Source organism: Perca fluviatilis, chromosome 3, assembly GCF_010015445.1.
Source record: "Perca fluviatilis chromosome 3, GENO_Pfluv_1.0, whole genome shotgun sequence".
NCBI lineage: Eukaryota > Metazoa > Chordata > Actinopteri > Perciformes > Percidae > Perca > Perca fluviatilis.
In genome coordinates, this window is record NC_053114.1 from 41,291,158 (window position 1) to 41,297,182 (window position 6,025).

A 6,025-nucleotide genomic window follows, 5' to 3' on the forward strand; every position below is an offset into this window, starting at 1 on the left:
AAGTCACGCACTTCTACTTCCGGCCAATGGGACGTATCTTTCGAAAAAATATGAACGAGAGTCAATGGAGAGATAATTATTTTTTTTATCCCGTTTGAATTGAGCCATGGATTACAAATATCATGTTCGTCAATTTAGAAGATCATTTTTCAACCGAAAAAAGTCTTGGTTTGTTGTTAAACTGTTGAACTATAAGACTGTGAAAATACGTAATTAGAAAGACTACACACTTCAATGTGTCATGGATGACGTCTCGCTGAAGCTACGATGTCTCTGTGTATCGTACCGGGGATGTAACGTTACTCTATTGAGCAGAGGATCTCGCTCGTTCTTTTGCTAATCTGCTGAAAACACTTCACTGGATAAAACACAGCAGTTAAGATACGTTACATGTGTTGTTTAACAGAGCTAAGCTAGCTAGCTAGCTAGCGAGCAAGTTGAGCATCAACGTTACATGTGTTGTGGAACAGAGCTAAGCTAGCTAGCTAGCTAGCGAGCAAGTTGAGCATCAACGTTACATGTGTTGTGGAACAGAGCTAAGCTAGCTAGCTAGCTAGCGAGCAAGTTGAGCATCAAGCTACGTGATGTAAATTGTGTGAGACGAGAGATGTAGTTCACTGAGCGGTTTCACACAAAACGAAGTGGTACTATGACAAACCTACGGCTAACTGAGACTTTCATTCTTCCTCGTTGCCAAAATCTGGCGCCTACATTACCCAGAATTCAACTCATCCGTCAACAGTTTGAGATTGTGGGATGGTGTACATGTATCCCGGAGCCTCTAGCCTGCAGCTGTGATGTGCAGCAGGCTAACAGAGGTCTGGTACCTCAATTATTTTTTATCTCCACACCTCCACCGATTTGTTTCCTTTTCAAACTTGTAGTCTTCAGCCCCAATCGACGCTGACTCAAGTGACATCACTTGAGGCAATTTATCACAACACAGTTCCCTCTGGAGACATTTAAGGCTTTAAACGACATTTTTGTCACACACGTAGTAGTACTTTACAACATCTGGAAACACACTTTGATGTGTAAAGGTTCCTCTCAAAGCCAACTACTAACCTTAACAATAACCTACAATGTTTGTAACTTTCATTACAACTTAAATTTTATTAAAGTGAGACGAATGAAAACTTTGAAAACAAGTGACAATGACAGGGTAATGCTGAAACGTTGTGTAACAGGTGGTGAAGTGGGATGAAGTCAGGAAACTGACTCAGCAATGTCAGTTACACAGTTACACAATTTCTATGTTAAGTTTACTAACGCTAGCTAAGCTTCCAGTCAGACCAACCCAAGCGAGGCTGCATCAGCGATACCCCTGACTGTATTGAATGGATTAATGGTGCATTTTATTGCTTATGAATTCAACTTTAAAGATGAAGAATGTGTTTTGTTCCTCCTTCAGAAGTTACATAGTTTCATTATAATGTGGGGAGTGAAAGTCATCTCAAATCTTTTCACATCTGAATTCTGTTAGAGACATCATACAGTCAGTGGTGGAAGACGTCTTCAGATCCTTTACTTAAGTAAAAGTACTAATACCACACTGTAAAAAATACTCCTTTACAACTTAAAGTCTTGCATTGAAAATATTACTTGAGTAAAAGAATATAATATCATCAGGAACATGCACTTAAAGTATTAAAAGTAAAAGTACTCAAATGCATGTGCAAAATGCGTTAAATCATGTAATCATTTCAGTTGGACTTGTAGGCCGTTATATTGTTGGGTAGTTTAATTTATGATAAAGCATATATTTTATAAACTACATGTGTTTTGTGTTCAAAAATCTTAATTTGTCAAGTAACTAGTAACTAAAGCTGTCAGATGAATGTAGTGGAGTAAAAAGTACAATATTTCTCTCTAAAATGTAGCGGAGTAGAAGTAGAAAGTGGCATGAAAAGAAAAGACTCAAGTAAAGTACAAATACCTCAAATTTGTACTTAAGTACAGTACTTGAGTAAATATACTTAGTTACATTCCACCACTGTATACAGTCATATATGATAAGTTATTTCTATACCTCTGCCTCTGCTTTCCTGCTCAACAGAAAACCAGTAAAGCTTTCCATCTGCAGTATTTTATTGCCAAAAGCCATGTAAAGTCTAAATCTTTGAAACCAAATGGAATCTTTCCTGTTCGTTCTCAGTCTTTTGCCATATCATGCAGCTGTGGTGGCTCACCTGAGCTCTCTGCGTTCGTTGTTGCCAGCTGGCTGAAAGCAACAATGAGCTCCTGTGTTTGTACAGGCTGCTGTGTTTAGGCAGCTGAGACTTGCTGTTGTTTCCTGGGGACACTCAGGTAATGTGATCTAGCTGCAAGGACGACGTGCCAAAACCAGATGCCAGATGGCATTAAAAGATAGAAAACTAGTAGCCATGAAGAAAATAAAAGAGAAATATCATCGCAGTCTTTAGACCAAGAGATAAATACTTGTTTAGGTGGAACTGGACTATGTCTGAACTTAATAGTTACACTGTGGATAGTCTATAGCCTCGCCGTTCCGGAACTTCGGCTGGAGGTTCTTTTTTTTTGGGCCGGATGTCCGTTATCTTCTGCTTTCTCTGTGTTGACGTTCTAACCTCCGGTGGATTTCTGAGGACTATGGTTAACTGCTCCTCAGATCTCTGCAGGGTAAATCCAGACAGCTAGCTAGACTATCTGTCCAATCTGAGTTTTCTGTTGCACGACTAAAACTAACACTGGCGCATTTACAGAAATGTTGATTAATGTGCATTGTCCTAATCAAATAAACTTACTTACAATCTGAGTTTTCTGTTGCACGACTAAAACAACTTTTGAACGTACACATGTTCCACCAAAACTAGTTCCTTCCTGAGGCTATTTTGCAGTGGCACTGTTGCTCTGTCCGGCGCCCAAGACGATTGTGATTGGTTTAAAGAAATGCCAATAAACCAGAGCAGGTTTTTCTCCCATCCCGGAATGTTGTGTGGACTAGCCAGACCCTGGAAGGTCTGGCAAAGCGAGACTACACTGTGGATTATATGTAAATACTGAATGTTGGAGAAATTTTTATACCCAACCCTAACCTATTTTACACATGTATCTCTTGGGTTCATGTTCCAAATGTTTTCTGTTGTTTGTATGTTGATTGTGAAAGCTGCATTCGGCCTAACAAAAGCTCTGGCTGTACGCAGTTGGGGAGCATATCTTTTACTTAAGTAAAAGAAGCAATAACAAATAATAAAAATCTACGTACATGTTCCTGATGATATTTCATACTTTTACTCAAGATTTCACTTAAAGGGGCGCCTGGTCACCTCACCTGGTTGAGCATTGTAATGGCGAAATTGCATTTAAGCACAATTCCTTATATTTTTATGTTTTATTTCTACTTGAATTCTCTCACAAATGCTGAAAGAGTTTATCTCATTTCCCACATGTAGATTTTGATTCTAACTTTGTGAGACATCCAGTCTGGAACGTTATGTGAGCACTGTTTGTCTGAACAGATAGGGGCTACAAGGTCACCCTAAAACTATCTCTAGTTTTCCCATGCCAGTTAAGATGTAACTGGGGGGGGGGGGGAGGAGGAGGTGAGATGGCACCGAGATGTCTCTTGTGTTTTTCTTGATTGTCTTCATGTGTATCAGATTGCCTGTCAAAATTGTAGCGTCATAATAAGCCAAGTGTGCGTGTGTGCTGTCACTCTGAAGATGCATTTAAGCCTGGTGTTCTTGTTCACTCATTTGAGGGACTGACTCCACATGGGGCTGTGGCCTTTTGTGAAATCATGTTGCTCCTATATTTGCAAATATATATTTTTAATAAAATACAAAAAAACCTAACTTGGTTTAGTCTCCTACTGTCTTATTTGTTTCACTTTACTAAACTCTCAAAATTTTACCCCTGCTGCAAAGGGAACTTCCACGACAGCGTGCGCCCCATTTACAGAGGCTCAGTCCTTGTCTCAGCTGCCGCAGGTTAGGTTCCGACCTGCAGCCCTTTGCAGCATGTCACCCCCCTCATTGTCTCACTTTCCTTACTTATTAATCTGTCATATGAATAAAGGCATCAAAAGCCAAAAAAATATCTTAAAAAAAGAAAAAAGTTTTCTCTTAAAGGCGGGGTTGGTAATTTTTCCATATATAATATACAGTATACTTTATTCATTTAAATATTACTTGAAATGGTACAAAAGCATTAACAGCTAACTGTACTTGTAGTATTAAGGTAAAAGTAATTGTTGGGCAGAAAATTACATTAAATATATCATATTATTAATGACGCTTTAACATGTAAGCAGCATTTTAATATTACAGTTGGTGGAGGTGGAGACCATTTGAACTACTTTATATATTGGATAGTTTAATCTATAGAGCGGCTGCATATTTTCTAAATTGATTGTGTGCTTTGTTTGTAAAATCCTATTCTGTAAAGTAACTACTGACTATAGCGGTCAGATAAATGAATAAAAAGTACATTATTTCCCTGTAAAATGTAATGGAGTAGAAACTTAGGAACTTGCATAAATTGAAATAATAAAATAAAGTAAAAGTAGCTCAAAATTAAACTTAATTACAGTAAATGTTTGTGATCACCCTGCAGGCTACAGTGCTCTCAAAGCTTTAGCGCGTAAGGTTTTGACATTATTGGAAGTCTGTTGCATTCAAGCCATTGACAAATGAGTTGCTACAAAGCTAATTAAGACTATCAGCTCCACACAACTCTCTCTGTGTTTCTCAGTAGGACTATGTTCAGAAGATTGTGGCGTCCGGTGACTTTCCCGCGCAGAAGCTCGAAAGAAGATGATTACCTCTTCTGAAGAGTCCATCATGTTTTTTTAATCCTCCATGTCCTCCTTGGCTACTAGCAACTGCGTGGAGGAGGAGTGTGCGATCACGGAAGGCTTGTATCCTGTGGATGCGCCTACAGTGTTGTTGCCATTACTTAGAATTCCTCATGGGGGCGACAAAAACTACGCACTATAGCTTTAAATAAACCAAAAAAGCAGCTAGTGTCAGCAGAAATAAGATTGCATATTGCAAAATGTTTCTGAAGCTTAACATTCTGTATGGAACATAACTCCTCTTTCCAAATGCGGATAATAATGTTTAAATGCTCTAAATGCTAAGCTTCTCACATACTGCTGAATATTTGAGTTTCATTGATTCGGAGGGATTCCTTCTGCTCACGTTTGAAGTGGTTATTGTCCATTGGAGGTTTCCTTTGACACTGTTCCAGACAGACAGAATATATTTATGTTTCCCAAGAGATATAGAGATTTGTGTGGAGCATTACCGTTGCAGACCTTCAATTACTTCAATCGGACAAACAGACACAGACAGATAGAAAGAGAGTCGTTAAGACAGCCCCAGGGGTAATGTTTGAAGGGTCAGCTGTTAACCTTTAACCCTCTGATGAAATGGAGCGATATGACATAATACACTCCCTGCTGCTGCCCTGCATTCTCACTGTATTACCTCACACTCTGTGCAGCTCATTTTGGGATCTCCAATCAATACTGTCACGTTAACACAGTGGCGTCAAACTCAATTTCACTAATGGCCACACTGGAACATGAGAATCCCATCTAGGGCCAGGCATTTATAGTTTATTATATGTTTTGATTTCATTTAAAAAAAAAAGTAAAATATATTTTGACTGTATGATTGCATGTCCAATGTATTTTCACTTACAGTTTGGTCGACATAAAGTCTTAAAAAAGTCAGCAGAAATCAAGCAAAAGAATCATTCTGATTACATTTTTAAAAGTAGGCTACCACACAGCCGACTCACAGCAACCTGCTTCACAGCCTGAGTATGAAAACTCTCTGCTTCTGTGGGAATTCCAGAGTCTCAAAGTCGACAAATCTGCCAAATTCTGCTTTGAATGTTTGAACAGTTTTCCATCTTTTTGGTTTGGCACACAACTAGGCGGGCCAACATTTATTGTGGACCTAAATTGATAAGCGGGCCGGATCAAAACGGGCGAGGGGCCGGATTTGGCCCGCGGGCCTTGCTTTTGACACGTGTGTTAACAGTTAACACAGCAATC